This window comes from Polypterus senegalus, chromosome 6, assembly GCF_016835505.1.
Source record: "Polypterus senegalus isolate Bchr_013 chromosome 6, ASM1683550v1, whole genome shotgun sequence".
NCBI lineage: Eukaryota > Metazoa > Chordata > Cladistia > Polypteriformes > Polypteridae > Polypterus > Polypterus senegalus.
In genome coordinates, this window is record NC_053159.1 from 153493534 (window position 1) to 153513579 (window position 20046).

Consider the following 20046-nt stretch of genomic DNA (forward strand, 5'->3'; position numbering starts at 1 on the left):
GTTGTCGCCTCGTATAGTAATTCAAAAGGGGAGAAGCCTGTAGAGGCCTGGGGTACCTCCCGTAGGCAAAAGCACGAGCGGGAGGAGCTGGTCCCAGTTCCTGCCGCCCGCTGACTACCTTGCGGAGCATCTGCTTAAGCGCCTGATTAAATCGCTCACCAACCCGCCAGTTTGCGGGTGATAGACTGACGCTTTCAGGTGCTTTATCTGCAGTAATTTGGCTACCTCCTTGAACGTATCCAAGTGAAGGGCGCACTCTGGTCCGTGAGGACCTCCTTGGGTATGCCCACGCGAAAACAAGTTAACCAGTTCCCGCGATGCTTTTAGTATTAGCGAGCGCAGGGGAACCGCTCTGGGTACCGGGTGGCATAGTCCACCATGACTAGGATATACTTGTGGCCACGGGTTGAGGGCTCCAGGGGTCCCACCAAATCGACCCCTATCCTTTCAAAGGGGATGTCCACGAGGGGAATAGGGACTAGAGGAGCACGGTCCCTCCTAGGAATCTGGCGGGTCTGGCACTCGACAGGATTGACAGAACCGCCGGACCTCCTCATTGATCCCAGGCCAGTAAAAGCGGAGCTTAATCCTCTCCAGTGTTTTTCGCCCCGAGGTGGGCTTAGGAGGTGAGCATGTGCCAACTCGCATATCTCCCGCCGGAAGGTACGCTGAATTAGCAACAACTTCCGCACCTCGCCTCATGGGTAGCCACCGGTACAACAGATCATTCTCAAGGACAAAGAAGGGTTCCCGCGTGGGGGATCCGTCCGCTGTCGAGCTGTTAGGCAGAACAATCGCATTCCGGGCAAAGCGCAGGGAGTCATCATTCCACTGCTCCTCTTAAAGGAGGCCGGCGTGGACCGAAATTGATGGTCCAGGCCGCCGAGAGGTCTTGGGGCCTGGGCCCGGAAGAGTTCCCTGGCTAGTCCCTTCTCCGCGGAATCTTCCGGTCAAGGTCCGTAGCCACGAAAGGTCCCCGAGACACCAGCTCATAGGGCCTGCCCTTGTGCACGGCGTGGAGGCCGCGGGAGGGGTGCCTTTTCCCCTCATGACAAGATCCAACGAGGCCCCGAGCGCGAATGGCTTACCGCTGATTCTTTTAGACCAGTCTTGTCCCAGAATCACTGGGAAGGGGGTCAGGTAACACAGCGACCGCCATTTGATTGGTTCCCCTTCCAGGTAAGATAGCAGTGAGCTGAACGATATGACCTAGTCCCCCATGCACACAGGTAACCAACAAATGCTGTTTTAACCACTGTTGCGTAAGACAAACGGCGAGCAACAATGGTAATGTTGCTGCCGGAATCAAACAAAGCCACCACGGCGCGCCCATTTAGCAACACCACTCCCGATTCGACTCGCCAAGGGATGCGGCGGGTACAATACCTCTCCGCTGATGTCCAGCTGCAGTCCATAGGCTCCGGGCGATGTGATGGGGCAGTTTGGCAGCAGGTGGCCGGTCTCGCCACACTTGAAACAGCGCGGCGGACCCGCCTCTCTGGCTCTGGCTGGCGCTTCTGCAGCGCCCGAGGGGCTCGGGTGGCCGCCGCCCCTGCCGGTTCCCGCGAGCAGGCTTTTCTGACCCCCCAAGTCGGAGGACCGCCAACTGACGCTCCAGGACGTCGAGGAGGCCCGACATGTTTTGATAGGCGTGTCCCCGACCTGCTGGGCGAGGGAACTGGGCATTGCATTGACCAGGCCTTCACAGGCCACCCGCCGACCACTTTCCGCCTGCCGGGCTCTCTGGCCGTAGCCAGCGCCCATCTTGCCCCAGAACTCAACGCCTGGGCGCGAAGGGCTTTTCGGGTCAAAGACCCAGTTCCGCCATTCGCCGCCTGCTGGCCCGGCTAATGCCGAAGGGCCAATATTTCGGGCTTGAGGAGGTCGTAATTAGCGCCTCCTCCTCAGGGAGGTCATAATAGGCCGCAGCGCTGGTCCTTTAGGTATGGCGCCAAGATGGACGCCACTGACCGCTGCCACTGCTCCGGGTGGCCGCCCTCTCAAACATGCCCAGGTAGGCATCGACGCCCTCCGGCGGGCCCATCGGTACCATAGGATGAGGCGGCTGCCTGGGCGGGTCTGGTCTCGCCTGGGCTTCCACTAACCTGGCCTCGTGGCCTCCAGCTCCCGGTGGTAGCGGCTTGCGCTTGCTGCAGGGCCTGGAGCTGGGCGCTCATTCCCTGCAGCACGGTGTTCAGGTCCTGTCCCTCCGCATTCCGGGATCTCTATCCTGCCGACTACGCCACTTGTAAAGGACCGAGAGAGACAGTAGCAAGGGTTGGGGTTTTTCCGGCCCCGTATATTGTACAGACACAAAAAAACAGGTCAAAATCATAAACAAACAGTTCATATGCGCGACGCCGACTCCTGGCGCCGCGCCATTTTATTGGGGAGGAGCCGGAAGTGGAGGAATGTCGGGAAGGACCGCAAGGGAGGATGGGAAGGATGACGCCAGGGCAAGATGGCGGAGGAAGGGCGGAAGTATCGCGACTGCGGTCATCCATGCCTATGGTGCAGGAAGGTCTTTTTCCTATGAGGAAGCAGAGGGAGAAAGTTAATACCCCACCATTCCCTGGCGGCGAGTGGTTTCCCAGGTGCTGTCGAATCAATCCGCTGCCTCCTACTCAAGCGTATGCGTGACAGAAAAGAACAATGCAAAACAAAAGCAACTGCATAATTAACTACAAATAAGACAATAGTATTCAGTATTTATAAGTAACATGTATTGGTACAGAGAGAGGTTAGGAGCACGCACTGATACAGTGCATTGCCGCACCCACCACACAACAAACCAACTCAGGATCCCAGATTAGGACCCGAGTGCGGCCATGCAGCGGGTGATACCTCAGCACCACACTAGCTCAGATGGAGTAGAACAGTGTGAGTTTTTTTTATGGTGGCTGGAGTGCCAATTCTGCCACCAACCTCCAAGTGTTTCCCTGCAGGTTGGAGGGCCTTCATGCAGGGATGGATGCAGATTAACATGATACCCAGGACGGAGCAATTGCAGGTTAAGGGCCTTGCTCAAGGGCCCAACAGAGCAGAGTCCCTTTTGGCATTTTACGGTATTCGAAACGGCAACTTTCCGATTGCCAGTACAGATCCCTAGCCTCAGAGCCACCACCAATAGCTTAATGGCACGATGATAAAACCTGACCTTGAATCAAATGGTGCAAGTACTAGTGAGCCTGAACAGAGGACAGAAACAAGTGACTGGGAAGTATGGCTAATGTCTTAAATAAATATGATTGCCTTTCTAAGGGAGCATGCTTTAAAATGTCCTAAACAGAAGCTAGTTTTATGCAAGTAAAATTCTGAACCAGCATTAGCCCCCTCCATACTTCTTTCTGGTCCTGAGCTGAGCAGGTGCCCCACCAGGAGGATGGACTCCACTGTCCACATGGAGAAGGTAAAATGCATGAATGAAGACTTTTGGACTTTCCCCAGATAAGGAAGTAAAGGTATTGTTGAGCCTTTCTTGATGATACCTGAGATATGTTGTGACCACTTCACACATCCATCATGGAAAAAAGGGAAAAGTTAGATGTAATGATATTTGATTTCAAGACTTCTATGAAAATATAGTGAACTTTTTATTGCTCTATCTAAAATTATCTATAAGTTTATTTGATTTTTGCGCATCTAACATGTTTCATATTCAGCCTGTAAACTTAGAATAATTGAGCACAGTGGGATATCCAGTAGGCTAGTGATTGGTGGAATCATAATAATGGAGTTGCAGTCCTCCAAAAGGTCAGCGACACATGTTTTACTGCAGAAATTAAAGGAGACTTAAGAGTTTGTTGTGGTTATGAGGTTGTGCCCGGGTTCATTCTCGGCTGCTGGCTTTCAGTAAGGCATGGCAGATCACAGGGATGAGTCTGGTGAGATCCGACCCTGCCAAATGAGGGCACTGCTACCCACCAATTAAAGCCTCTCGTAGTGTACAGTAGAGGGCATCTACCCAGATACAGGATTGTCTTGGTAAGACAGTTTTATCTAAAAATACATTTCATGATTTAGCAGAACTGTGTTTTGTAGACAAAAACATGCACATGCTATTCTGCTTTGCTTCTTGTTTGAAACACTTCTGCATCATTCATGTTACAAAATGAAAGCCTGACCCTGGGCAAATGGGGGGGTTCAAGCCTGGTTAGTTTTCAAAATGCAGAAAAATGTCACAAAATATAGCCCAAGCCTCACAAGAGGGAAGATGACCGTAACCTCCCAGCTTGTAGTCAAAAGGAAAAACAAAGAATCTTTACAAATGAGGATATGTGTTGTGAATTTTGTTTATATACCCTTTCCTTACTCTTTTTGTGGAGTTTAGCTTTTGACTTGGGAGTTTTCCACATCAAGGATTCTGGCGAAGACATTAGTTTCTTACCTAGTGGTTTTATTTGTGTAAGTTTATTTGGGTAACTAGTTGTGTTGCCCTTTTAAGACAGGTTGAAATCAAAGTAATCAATCTAGCCCTCGGCATTAACGTTCTCAGTGCACCATGAGATGTGCTTATCTCTGCTACTGCATATGGGATTCATAATAGCAGTGGAAATGCCTTCTACTGGAATGACAGAGACCTAGCAACCGGATGGACACACACACACTTCTCCTTTTATTAAGATGGATTTTAGCTGACATTTTGATCAGGTACCAGACCAGTGGTGTCATTTTGAGCTCCCATTATTAGGACAGCACACGTGTTGTTGGGGATGTGCCCTCCGAGGTTCTGTGCTGTCACTCACATTGCATTGAGGTAAAAGTCCTCATTCGAGTTTACAGATTCAAAACTTTTGCCATTATTTTCGATTTTTGTCTCATAAATTTGCATTGTTTAATGTGCTTTTTGATCTCTTTGTATTAGAGTTGTTTCTGTGTTTTGACCACATCTATTCTCCTGGATACTTTTAAAATCCAATGTGCTCTCCTATCCAGCATTACAAAATTTATACAAAAAAATGGCATACAAGAAAAGGCTGCAAAGAGTATAAAGAAGTTGCCTGAAAGGTAATCCTAAGGCACACAAGCCCCAAAAATACAATTCAATGACAAAATCCAATAAACAGAAACAAAAACTCAGCAAAAATGGGAAAATCCAATAAACAAAACACTACAATAATCACCACAGAATTCACTCAATGAATCCCAAGGATATCGCTTCGCAGCCTGCTTGTTATGGGCTTGGGGGGGCGGGGGGTCCCTAGCCATGGTGGTCTTGTCCCTTGGGAGCGTTCTACCCACAAATTACAGAGAACATAGAAACAAAGTAATAGATTATTAAAGTAAAATGAACAGGGTATACGTAATTTGACAAACAGTAAAAAATAAATACCAATAAAATACAAAATATGCAAAACAGACATAAAAATGTAAACATAAGCCAGGCGAAGAACTAAACAGTCAAACAAAATAATAGATTATTAAAGTAAAATGAACAGGGTATATATAATTTGACAAATAGTAAAAAATAAATACCAACAAAATACAAAATATGCAAAACAGACATAAAAAATTTAAAGATAAGCCAGGGCAAGAACCAAACAGTCTTTGAGGGAACCTTACAGTGGCTGACAGATAACTGAAAATCTTTGAGGGTACCATAATAGTGTAGAGGCCAGCAGTGCTGCCTTACTGCTTCAAGGACGTGGGTTCACTTATAGGCCTAAACATCATCTGTGTGAAGTTTGTACTTACTTATTACATTACCATAGGTTTTCTTTACGGTACTCTGATATCCTACACTCCAAACGTGTCGGTCTAGTTATATTGCAACTTTAAGTTGTCTCCAAATGAGTGAGTGAGAGAATGAGTTTGGACATGCTCTGGTATAGAATGGCCTCACTCTTATAATTCCTTTCCATGTTGCAGATTGGTTTCAGTACTAAATAACTCATCTCTTTCTCATTTCATTTTATGTTGTGGAGGCAGCAGGTCAGCCAAGACATCCCTGCCCCTGACCTATGTATTCCAGATGTTCCTGAGGAATTTCTGAACATTTCCAAGGGAGCAGAGGAATACGAGGGATGTTCCACATTTTTATATTTTCGTTGGAAGGAGGGAGGAGGAGTAGTAATTGGTTGTGTCTAAGAGTGCCATGTGACTAGTTCTGTCTGGCAAGCCAGCTGCCCTTGCAGTTTAGTATAAGAGTTGTCACCCTGTGGTAAATTTGGCTGCGAAACTTATAAGTTGCACCAAAGAGGAACAGCGTTCTTTCATATGCTGTTTGTGGGCAGAAGGTGTATCAAGTGTACAAATTCATCTCCGCATGTGTGCTCAGTATGCGGATAAAGTTCTCTCTCTCATAAAGTCATCTATGAGTAGATTGAAATGTTCAAAAATGGCTGTACTAGTGTGATGGATGCAGAGCACACTGGACGTCCAGCTACAGCCATGACCATGAGGAATGAAGAAAGAACCCTGATGTGAAAGCAGCCATGCATCACTGGTTACACACTCAACCAAAAACATTTTTTGCTGATGGCATTAAAAAGTTGGTACAACGCTGGGAAAAAGGAAGGTGACTATGTAGAAAAGTGATGTGATTTGTTTTTGAAATTCTTAATAAATAGAGTTAAAAAAAGTGAAGAAAGTTTTTGAACATACCTTGTATAATCCCTGCAGATGGTCATCAGTCTGCCACAGGGTCTCCTCGCAATGGAACATGTCTGAAACAGATCTTATTACATATGTCCAAACCACATCAACTGGCTCCTCTCAATCTGCTGGAGCAGTGACTCTTAGGCTCTCCCAGATTGTTCAGCTTATCACCTTATCATGGAATGTCTGGTCAGCCACCACGTGAGAAAGCTTAATTTCTGCCATTTGTACATTGTAGCATGCAGCCGGGGCTCTTGCCCGGCAGGGACGCCTCCACGCTGGGAGGACCGGGGAAGCAAGCGTGACCAGAGCGTTACCTCCCCCAGGACACTAGATGGCAACCCCCCTGGGTTACAGAGGTGCCTCAGAGTCTCGCAGGGCTCCAAGGGAGTTGGAGTGTGGTGCAACCCTTTTGGTATCCACAGGGGGAGCTGCTGACCCCTTTTGGGCAGTTCTTCCGCCACACCAGATGTGCTGCCGGAAATGAGTAATGAGCACTTCCAGGTGTGTTATAAAAGGAGCCAGAGTTGGGAGGAGGAGCAATGAAGCTTGACCGGAGTAGTGGACAGGAGAAAAGATAAAGAGAATGAAGAGACTTGTGGTATTCTGCTGTGCTTGTGCTTGAACTGTGTTATACCTATGGGGAATGGGGAAGGTGTTTCCCACAAGGGTAAAAGAAAAAATAAACCTTGTGTGCCTTGAACTTGTGTCCCACGCTTGTCTGTGTCGGGTTCAGCTGGCATGATGGGCCACAACTTGTTATCTCATTCTTTCTGTCATTATCCACAGCTCATGACCATAACTGAGGACAGGGCTGTACATTGACTGGTAAACCCAGAGCTTTGTCTTTAGACTCAATTCCCGCTGCACCACCACGGACACGTACAACACCCATAGAAGAGCTGCCGCCACTGTAATCCAACTGTCAGTCTAGCATTCCCTTTTCCCAAGATACTTGGACTCCAGCAGTAAGGGCAGTTTTTCGACCTTTAGCTGGATTCAGCAATCCACTCTTTTCTGAGAGAGAACCATGAACTCAGATTTGGAGGTGCTAATCCTCATCGCAGTAGCTTCACAATCAGCAGCGAATCACTGGAGTGCACACCAAGGGTCACAGACAGAAGAGGCAAAGAGGCCAACATCATTTGAATAAAGGCGATGATACTACCCCTAAAAATCACAAAGAGCAGTGGTGATAAGACACAGCATTGACTCTGTAATGAAAGAAGTAAGGTCAGAAGAATGGAAAGATGAACTGTCTGCGAGACTTATTAGTATTGTTAGACTTTGATGTTATTCCTCTCCTTGCAATCCTTCAGTCATAAGAACATAATAAATTAGACAAACGAAAGGCGACCATTCAGTCCATCAAGCCCGTTTTTTTCGCTAATAGCTAAGCTGTCCCATCATCTCATTTAGTTTCTTCTTAAGTCAAATTGAGTCCATGCACTCCTAATGCTGTTTTTCGTCTTTTTGTCAGACTATCATAATATAAGGGTGGGCTGCAGGAAGAATTTTTTTTTTTAAATAAAAATAAAGTAAAATAAGAAAGCCACCATGTTTTTTAACATCAAGCAGTTTCGAGCATTTGAAAAAACCTGCTTTCGGAAACAGCGTATGGTTTCTTTTTGGGTGAGATTCTGTTGAGTGACATGAGGTCGTTAAGGGCTGTGATGAAGGGTCAACCCAATACGAGGCCGTAAATATTTTATTGTTTTCTTGTATCGAGCTTTGCTTTTTCTTGCTGTTAAAGAGAATAATTGAGTAGACAGTTATGTGACTTGTGCCAGGAATCGTTTCTTGCAGCTATAAGCATCATGATTCATGAAGGCTAGCGGGTGAAACCGATCGCCCATAACCTGCAAAAAAAATAAATCATAGTTTTCTTTAGGGTGAAAATCGTTTTATTCAAAAGAAATAAATATAACTTCTCTGAAATCCACTGAATAAAATAGTCTTGTTTTTTTTGCACTAAAAAATTAAACATTGTTTCAAAAAAATGACTGAAGTGGACTTTGCATCATTTAGTACTAACAAAAACAATAAAAGGGAGACTTTCATAAACGTTGTTTGGCTCTGAAATGAGAAATCTTTCAGCTCCAGTTGGTAGGCTTCTCTCTGTGATGTCTCAGACTGCCTAATCTGCCCTCTTGTGCTGTCAGTCTCTTCTAATACTTCTGCATTCCCATCGAACATCGCAGGGTTAAAGTTAGCTTTTGGGATATCATTTTTTTTAATGAAATAAAGTATCATAGCACATCTGTAGAGTACATTCTGAGTAATATAAAAAAGTACTGACTTATCAAAAAGCACCGTTTAGAAAGAAACGCTGAAGAGTGCAGAATGAAAAATCCTCTTAACATGCAGACTTAAATGACATTTAGCTTGAAGTGCTATTAAATATAGTGATAATGGGAGCTTGGACTAATGATACAAATTGGGCCTGAAGGAACAAGCATTAAGTTAAGAGTTCAATTGTAAATCTTTGCTTTGGTCAATATCTTATTTCAGTGCTTAAATGTACATTAGCCTTTCTCTTTTTAAAGACAGTGCTGATTTGGACTCTTTTCAAGGAGCGAGTAAGCATGTGTGGAGTTTGCATTGGATGAAATGCAGTGTAGTGAGAGGAAGTGAACATTTTTAATCATTATTATTATATATTAGGTATAATTATAATATTATTATTATTATTATATTATTATTATTATATATTAGCCTTTATCCAGGGGGCTGTACCAGACCAGTTCTCTTCATACCTTTTTTTCCACGGAAGCTAACACAGGTTAAGTGACTTGCCTAGGAGCACAGAATGAGTCTGACATGAGGTTTTGAATCCAATGACTTAGCCACCCTCTCATAATAATAATAAAACTCCAGTTCTTCTAGTGTTAGGTTGTGCTAACTATACCTGGACAGGAGGGAAAGCAACTGTTAAAGAGGCTGAAAAGTTTTGAGATGAGGTGCTATAGAAGGATAATGGAAATAAGCTGGACAGAGTAGGAGACAAATGAAGAAGTGAATAATAGGATGGGTATAGCAAAGATATAGATTAACAGGATGGGGCATATATTGAAGATGTCAAGTGTGAAAATAGTGCAACTGGTGACAGAAGGAAGAACAGACAAAGAAGGTTGGGTGAAGATATAAAACAATGGCCAGCATGGAAAGAATGGGGGGAAGCAAAAAGGAAAGCAGAAATAAATAGCCATGGTTTGCAACCTTCAGATCGATCAAAGAAGGCTCATAATAAAAAGAATCAATGCCCATTGATTACAGTGGACAACAAACATTTTGCTTTCTGAACACTCTTAGGTGCATCTCATGGATTTCAGCTTTAAATTTTTCTGTCACATACCATTTTATTACAATCATCAATTTTTATTGTTTTCTCTCATATTGTAATTATACCTTGTGATCACTAGGTGGCATTGCAGAACCTCAAACACAACCTCACAGACACATTCCTGGGTTCAAAAAATAAATGTTTATTTAACAGGTCTCTCTCTGTTAAAACGGCACAGTAGTTTAATTCTTTCTCTCTATGTTCTTCTCCACTTCTCCCCATTAAGTGTTGTCCAGCTCCTCTCCCAATTCCGACTCAACTAGATCTGAGTAAGGTAGAGCTGCTTCTCTTATACAAGACCCCACAAGTACTTTCTGAACCATTGTATTGTCCATAAGAAGCACATCCAGGTGTGGTGGAAGCCTCACAAAAATAAGGAGCCCATGTCCTTGCAACATCCCCTGGTGTTGCAATCTGCACCACCACCACCTGATCAAGGCACCATGCAGCCTCCTGAGATGTTGGAAAGAAGGCGGATGTCTCTGCTGTCCATGAGACCCACTTCATCAAATCACGTGAAGCATGAAAACTAAGAGGTTTGATTTAGAAACAGTTATGTTAGGTAGAATGCCAAGTGGGGACTGGGCGGACTTTTGACCTTGCCACCCAAAAAGATTTTTTTTTTCTAGCCTAACTGGAGTTTTTTTTTCTGTCCTCCTGGCAAATGTTGTTGTTACTTATTCTTTAATATTATTTCCCTATCTTAATTGTTTTTCTTTTCATGTAACTTTCTCTTTGTCATCTTGTAAAGCACTTTGAGCTACATTGTTGTATGAAAATGCATTATGTAAATAAATGTTGTTGTTGTTGTCGTGTTCCAGCATGCTTGTTTCCCGTTTGGGTAAGGATCCTTCACTAAGCCCTCCGGTGTTGGCACATTCTACTGATTACCTGATTGAGGCAGAGAATGCCTTGCCTTCCTTCTTGTCCAGTTATTGACTTGGCCTCTCAGCCGTTTAAGGATTCTGAAACCATCCCAGTCAGAACGTCACCCCATGCTTGCCGTCTTTACAACATTTTCTGTACAACTCTACCTAGAATATCTTTTGCTGATCTCCTAAAATTGGCATTTCAACAAGGAATGCAGCTGCAATATTCCAAGTACTGCTCTTCCATATGTAAGGAATGGCCGGCAGCTCAACTCAGCCGGGACACCAGAGAAGGGAAGGATGGGGGAAGGCAACTATGTTTAGACACTGCCTCTCCCAAGACAATAGATGGGGACTTCCCTGCTGCATAGTGGTGCCCCAGATTCCCGCAGGGCACTGTGAGATTTGGAGTTTGGCTTCTCTGCCCTGTTGGGTACCATGGGTGCTGCCAGAAGTACTTCCAGGCTGAAGAAAATGCAAGTTCTCCATCTGACACGGAAGTGCTGGAGAGTCACATGGAAGGAAGAACAGAAACACTAAATATAGGAGTGCTGTGAACCCAGCAAGCGAGCCAGAGGCAGGTGGAGGCGGACAAATCTTTCAGGGAGGTGTGGAGGAGAGAGATATATATGTAGAGAGAATTGTGATTATTGTTATTGTAATTATTTGCCTGTTTAATGTGGCTGTGGTGCTTGGGGAACACTGTTGGAGAAGAAAAGAATTAAAAATACTTCTTTGTGCTTTTACCCGGTGTCCTGAGTGTCTGTCTTGACAGCTTTGCTGAAGAGTCTCATTACATTATAAATAACTGGCTGCTCCGTATTTGTTGCTTCGCAGATCAGACACATCATCTATTATAAGCAGTGTGAAGATCTGCTAGTGAGGCCAGAGGAAACCACATGGGAGGCATTCAAAGATGTTGTTGAGAATTTTCTTGGTCAGTAGAGAGCACCAAACCGGTTCCAGCTGGTTAGTTCCAACATGCCACTAATGATTTATTTTCTAAAATAATGTTTGGAATTCTTCCCTGCTAATCCTGGTGCAGTCAGTGACAAACATGGTGAAAAGATTTTACTTGGACATCATTATCAGGGCAAGTGGAATCCATCATTACTGGCCAACTGTTACTGGACACTGAACTGAGATAAATCAGATGATGAGTCAGCAGTTAGTTCTGGCAAACTAGCACAATGTGTCAATGTCATTAAGCAGTTAACAATGTTAAATTCAATAAAAGTTAAGTTCACATTTCTCCAAATTCATACATGATTGGTCAGTCTAAATTTATATTTGTGTTAGGGTTTAAACTATCTAACATAATCATCAAATATTTTCAGAAGCCAAAAACATTTGTAAACCACAGCTGTCCAGGATTACTTCAGTATTGTGACTGGTTTTAATATTTAGCTATTTTATGATTATTTTTTATATAAAGGCATAATTCTGCTCTTACAAGCCCTCACCTTTGTATTCACTGTGGCAATGTGTTCTTCCATCCTCCATTACTTTATCTTTAAATTAGGGGGCTCTGCCCCTGCTTGCTTTGCTCGCCAACCCCCGGGCAGGTGCTATGCGCTAGCCACATCGTGTATGGGGAAGCGGATTTACAATTTAAACAGATTGTTGTTTTCAAGGGAATTGTTACATATGCATAATAGAACTAATTATTACAGTAAAAAATAGTAAAACATAATAAATTGAAAGAAAATTATGTTTCATATTGTGTTAGAAGTATTTGTTGCGTTATATGTTTTCTTTCAGTTTGGCTTTGAAATTAACACGCAAATACTTTTTAAACTTACACTTTTATTGTAAAACTTCAGTAAAAACAATATTTGGAATTAACTTTTCGTCAATATCGCATTGAATTTTGATTCTGTGTTTGGACTTACATCGTAACAACGCAACGTATAACTGGCCATGAGTGAATATCGTTTCTTTCTCTCTAATAAATAAATTTACTTTTTCTAATGTTTGTCCCAGTGATTTGTTAATTGTCCTAGCAAAAGCTATTCTAACTGGAAACTGTAAATGTTTTAATACAAATGGCATATCAAGATCTCTTTTGATGTCTAATGTTATCCGTGGAAGTTGTGCTACATTACCTTTCTTGTCACCTGTTAAAATTTTACATGTCAGACCATTTTGAATACAACTAATCTTGTCTTATTGCATAGCCCATCACTCATACATAAATTACGCAATAACATTACGATATATCCTTCTTTCAACAGTAATTCGGCCAGTGGAAGACCGGATGGTGTTAACGACTGTAGATATTCTACAGGATATTGTAAATTGACGTTTTTGTCTTCCACACCATCATCACCAACTGTTTCAGCATAGTCTATTGATATACATTTAGATAGATAGATACAGTGGGATGCAAAAGTTTGGGCAACCTTGTTAATAGCCATTATTTTCCTGTATAAATAGTTGGTTGTTACAATAAAAAATGTCAGTTAAATATATCATATAGGAGACACACACAGTGATATTTGAGAAGTGAAATGAAGTTTATTGGATTTACAGAAAGTGTGCAATAATTGTTCAAACAAAATCAGGCAGGTGCATAAATTTGGGCACCACAAAAAAGAAATGAAATCAATATTTAGTAGATCCACCTTTTGCAGAAATTACAGCCTCTAAACGCTTCCTGTAGGTTTCAATGAGAGTCTGGATTGTGGTTGAAGGTATTTTGGACCATTCCTCTTTACAAAACATCTCTAGTTCATTCAGGTTTGATGGCTTCCGAGCATGGACAGCTCTCTTTAACTCACACCACAGATTTTCAATTATATTCAGGTCTGGGGACTGAGATGGCCATTCCAGAACGTTGTACTTGTTCCTCTGCATGAATGCCTTAGTGGATTTTGAGCAGTGTTTCGGGTCGATGTCTTGTTGAAAGATCCAGCCCCGGCGCAGCTTCAGCTTTGTCACTGATTCCTGGACATTGGTCTCCAGAATCTGCTGATACTGAGTGGAATCCATGCATCCCTCAACTTTGACAAGATTCCCAGTCCCTGCACTGGCCACAAAGCCCCACAGCATGATGGAACCACCACCATATTTTATTGTAGGTAGCAGGTGTTTTTCTTGGAATGCTGTGTTCTTTTTCCTCCATGCATAACGCCCTTGTTATGCCCAAATAACTCAATTTTAGTTTCATCAGTCCACAGCACCTTATTCCAAAATGAAGCTGGCTTGTCCAAATGTGCTTGAGCATACCTCAAGCGGCTCTGTTTGTGCTGTGGGCGGAGAAAAGGCTTCCTTTGCATCACTCTCGCATACAGCATCTCCTTGTGTAAAGTGCGCCGAATGGTTGAACGATGCACAGTGACTCCTTCTGCTGCAAGATGATGGTGTAGGTCTTTGGTGCTGGTCTGTGGGTTGGCTCTGACTGTTCTCACCATTCGTCGCTTCTGTCTATCCGAAATCTTTCTTGGTCTGCCACTTGGACCCTTAACTTGAACTGAGCCTGTGGTCTTCCATTTCCTCAATATGTTCCTAACTGTGGAAACAGACAGCTTAAATCTCTGGGACAGCTTTCTGTATCCTTCCCCTAAACCATGATGGTGAACAATCTTTGTCTTCAGGTCATTTGAGAGTTGTTTTGTGACCCCCATGTTGCTACTCTTCAGAGAAAATTAAAGGAGGAGGAAACTTACAATTGACCCCTTAAATACTCTTTCTCATTATAGGATTAACCTGTGTATGTAGGTCAGGGGTCACTGAGCTTACCAAGCCAATTTGAGTTCCAATAATTAGTTCTAAAAGTTTTGGAATCAATAAAATGACAACGGTGCCCAAATTTATGCACCTGCCTGATTTTGTTTGAACAATTATTGCACACTTTCTGTAAATCCAATAAACTTCATTTCACTTCTTAAATATCACTGTGTGTGTCTCCTATATGATATATTTAACTGACATTTTTTATCATAACAACCAACGATTTATACAGGAAAATAATAACTATTAACAAGGTTGCCCAAACTTTTGCATCCCACTGCAGATACTTTATTAATCCCAAGAGGAAATTCACATAATCCAGCAGCAGTATACGGATACAAAAAACAATATTAAATTAAAGAGTAATAAAAATGCATGTAAAAACAGACAATAACTTTGAATAATGTTAGCGTTTACCCCCCCAGGTGCAGTGGATTCTCCATGATTGTCAGGAGTTGCTTAGCGCCCGTCGCTCTGCCAAAGACGTTAAACTGTCCAGCTTCATTCCTACAATAGAGCCTGCCTATTTAGCCAATTTGTCGTGTAACCGATCGACAATTTTGACATTAATTCATTTGAATTCACCGTTTCTTTGTGCTAGGATTGCCCATGTACTCATTTTTTCTGTTGATAACCCTTCAGGATGAAATTCATCAATATAATTTGGACATAATGTCTTCTTTTATTGGGAAGTAAAGTGAGTGACACGTAAACATTTATAAGAGCTTAGAGCGCAGGAACTGTGTCACAAAAAAGCATTCACAAGAATGAGAGGTGAGAGGTCCGTGGGCATGGCCTATTAACTGGAAATGGTTGAGAGGAGGGCGGGACTTGAAAAAAATCTCTTGGCAATAGTTTTGTCTCAAGATTTTCTTTTATAATAGAGAGATATCACTCTGTCCTCCAGGAACCTGAATCATCTATTCTGTCCATTGCTAACAACTTACCCATTGTAAGCAATTTGCAAAAATTTATCCAAATAACTTTGCACTTCTGCTCTGTAAATGTTCCCTGGGCTTTCCTCCTCATGTTTTGAAACTGCCCCTGCCACTCCCTATTGGTTTTTTGTCTCAAACACTTTGTCATTGATACTCTCTGTCCACTCTCATTCCATATTTTACTCCTTTTGAACTTTTCCACTCGTAGTCTTTCACTACAGACTTGGTATTGGCTTCTAACTGGAAAACTACTCCTTCTTTGTATGGTGATCATTGAAAATCATTTCTCTTTAACCTGATTCTTCTAGAGATCTCAGCATTGAGGATCAACAGAGAACATGGCTCCATTATTAGGAAATAACTTTCACTTGACAATCTGGGGGAATGGATGTCTGGTGGTCACTAATGTTGGGAGCTCCTATTCTTTGTTGTATTTTTCCTTTTTTGATCTGGCCATGACTCTAACAGGTTCCACTTAGTCATTTCCTTACAGTGTACTGGTTTAGAGGTTTATTGGGGTGGTGGGGGCCTTTGGGGATGGAGTTTTCCTCTTTTAATTGTAAGGTCAAAAGCATTTCAGCACTGCAGCTCTAGAAAGTGGTCACTCTAACCTCATTCTGTTGGTCTTGAATTCTCTCCAAAAAGTCAAGCTACATGTTACTCTAGAACATTACATTGGCCAAGCGTGTGTGCTTTTCAACTGCAAACAACTCGTTGCTTGTACCCTGCCCTTTTTGGATTGGCTCTAGAAGTATTGTGATTGGTTCAAGGATGCACCCAAACAAACACAGCTTAGGTTGGTGGACATAATTAAAATTATTTTGCAATGCTTTTTCTCAGCATATGACTTCTGACTGACCATATGTATCTGAGTTATCTGTTTTATTCAGTATCTTGTGTTTCATTGTTAAGAACTTTCACTAGGTTCTTAAAAAGAACATTTTACAAAGCTAAGTTTAGTTACTTTCAGCATCTAAAGTGGAATATAACATAATGCAATGTAATATACCATAACATTCTCAATGCCAGTTAATTCAATTCAGTGTCAAGGGAGGCTGGATTCACTCCTGGCAGCAACGGGTACACACCTTAGATGGGATGCCAGTCTCATGTAGTGTTCACTTGTGCATGTGCCCTCACTAGGCCATTCTGGATTCTACAATTAACCTAACGTTGACATCTCTAGGGATGTAAGAGGAAAAAAAAATGCAAGGGAAAAATGAGGCAAAAGTGAAAACAGCACATGGAGAACAACTGGATCCCGAATCTGTGATACAGTAATGTATACTTCACTTTATTCAATTAAATTTAAGTTTATTTTTGTATAGCACTCTTCATAAAAATGAATGCAAGCTTAGAGCACTGTAACAAGTTCAAAGGTTAAATGCGATTACCAACTTGAGAGATTAATAATTACATAATTCATACACATAAAAATACAGATTTGCTTAAATGGACAGGAAAGCAAAGGAGTTTGGAACTGATTACCATAAATGGAGCTTAACAATATTCTATAGATTATTTAATTTGTGAACTATGGCCACTTTACTTAATTTGACTATGCTTTTGTAAAATAGTCAAAATTCACTCACAGCATCAGATGACCACACCGGATTCCACTCCTATCAGCCACAACCAGAAAGTGTCTTGGAAAAATCTTTCCTCTGTCGACAAAGAAGGCAGTCATGGAGCCCAGATGAACATGCAGAACATGTCTTTAATTGCACAGAGTTATGCACACATGTCTCAGTTCATGGAGTGAGCAATCAATTAAAAAATTCATCTGATTTTATACTTTTTCTAATTACCATTACTTCATCTAATACATCACATAATCTGACTCTTAATATGCAGAACTTTATTACCTCCACCAATCAACTAAAGCCACCAGTAATTTTTGACTCTTGCCGATTCTTCCATTATTCTGAACACTGCTTTATTAAGAGGAGTATTTTGTGGATTGTCCTGTTGATCTTAGCACTGCTTCATAGGAGGGGTGAATGGGCTTTCCTATCAGTTTGTCCTTGCTTTCTGAAAGGGTGTTTGTCACTCATTTACCTTATTCTAACATTGGAAAAATATGTTGGTAGCTTCAGCTATGTTGGTCACTTTCAGCTTTAAGTTACATTTAGTTAACCCTTGAGTTACATTTAACTCTTTATCTTTGTGTTTAATAATTCATTCTGTTATGTCTTCATAAATGAATATATATATATATATATATATATACTAAAACATCCAAAAAACTGAGGCTGCAGTAGGCAGAGGCTCGCCAAACCTGTACAGCTGAAGACTGGACAAGTAAGGCTCACAGATGATAGGGTCAACATTTGGAACTAGCAGCATGAATCTGTGCACCCAACCTGTCTTGAGTCAACATTCCAGCGTGTGTGGTGGTGGTGGTCATATAATGGTGTTTACTTGGTATGATTTGGGCCTATTAATACCAGTCAATCACCTCTTGAATTCTTTGGGCTATTTGGTTATTGGTGCTGACCATTCAAATCCCTTCATGGTGTGAAGAAAAGAGACCAGAAAGACAGATTAAGGGCGACTTGGGTGATGTCATCAACTGGGGACAGTTGGAATGCGGATGTTCTTCCTATGACAGGAACGGGCTTTGGTGGAGAATTCACATATTGGGATTCATCTGGTCTTCCGTCTTTCTGATGAAAAAAGGAGAGAAGCATTAGTACTCTGTCTTAGAACCCCATCTGGTGAGTTTTCGTGCTCCATCGGTCCTTCTGGCTGCGCCCTAATCACGCATGTGTGACAATGGTCACAATTTACCCATCTTCTAATGGCTTCCAGGTTGATAATGTAACATAAAGCAAAAGTCATCTCAGACTGATTTAATTAGCGTGACAATGAGTTCAGTGTTCTTCAGTGGTCTTCCCTGCCTTTGGGATGCGGTAGAATGGGAGAGTCACAGTGTGAATGTGTGGCTAACTAATCTGCAGGAATTGTGTGATGCAATCATTTCAGCATGGACCAGAATCTCAAAGAAATGCTTTCAATTGTGGAATCCATGCCATGAAGAATTGAAGTTGTTTTGAGAGAAAAAGGAGACCATGCCTAGTATTAGTATAGTGGTCATAAGAATTTGCTTAGTGTGTGTGTGTATAGAAGTGTGAATAATATAAATCGAGAAAGCTATCTATCCCTGACAAACAGAAGATCACAGATAACAAGACATAGGATTTGAACACAGAAACTTTAAAAGCTTTGCATAAGGGTACAGAAACATATTTTGATCCCTAAATCCATCTATCCCTATTTTGAAACCATTTTCTTATCCCTGGCGTTATGGTCTGGTGGTAGAAGCATTGAACTGAAACTCTAGTCTTGCTGATTTAATTTCCAGCTTTGACTCCATACCTTACCCTGTGCTCCAGATGTGAAAAATGTAAAAGGTTATAATATATCACTTTTATTTTAAAGAGCCATGTGTGGTATTCACTAGAGAAAGCCTTGAAGGATGTTATCAAAAGATTTTTAGTGATTTACATCACTAATGCATTGGAATTACAATAGAAGAACCAGCACTTTGTCTTAAAGGTGAACACAATAGACTTTAAACCGCTAGTTTGCTGATTCAGTTCCTTCATTGCGTGATTCGGAGCAAGTCACATCACCAGTCTAAGCTCATTTTGTACATGTAAAGGACATTGTGGCAGTACATACTGCAAAATGATACCTTTACAAAATTCTAGTGTAATGTGTAAGACAGGAACCAATCATGGATGGAATCCCACCAACTCTCAACCATACAGTATTAGTTTAAAGCTGCCAATTTATCTGATATACATATCTTTAAGATGTGAGAAGAAAAGGGACTTACTGTATTTTGAAAAAAAAAATCATGCATACATTGCTCAATTTGTCTGTAAATATAATAATAATTATAAATGATAATTTTGATCTCTTGAGCTATGAGGCATGAATCCTAACTACTGAACCACCTGCATTCACTTGAATGAAAAAATCACAGATTTTCAGAATATCCTGTGTCAGACTGAATATTATGTTTGTCATTTTGAAGAAGTGAAGCGCATCCTGATCTGACGCTTTGTAATAAATATATGCAGTTTTCCATGCTTATCTGTTCATTCTTTAATAATAAAGCTTCCAGTTATTGATTAGAAAAGCCTACCTTAAAATCCACATGAAGATACAAGGTTGTAATTTATATATGGTCATCTGTTATGTTCATATTGAAACCTGATACCTTTTATCAGGGAAGATAGTGGCTAAGAAAGTGAACAGTGATCTAGTGGGCTTCTGCCTGTGACCAATAATGCATCAACACTGCACTCTTCTCAAACCGCCTTCTACAAACAGAATTCGGAGGAAAGAGACAGAAAAGTTTATTGATTTATTGTGTAAATTGTGGCAGGATGGTCACTTTGTAGGTGGTGAAAGAAAACTTCAAACACCAAAGCTTTAATTTGGAACACACATAAAAAAGACTGCTTATATTCAGGATGGGTGACTTCATGTAGCAACAATATAAAGGTCAGAGGCAGACACTTTCTGTTCATTTGATTTTGCAGACATGATCGAGTAA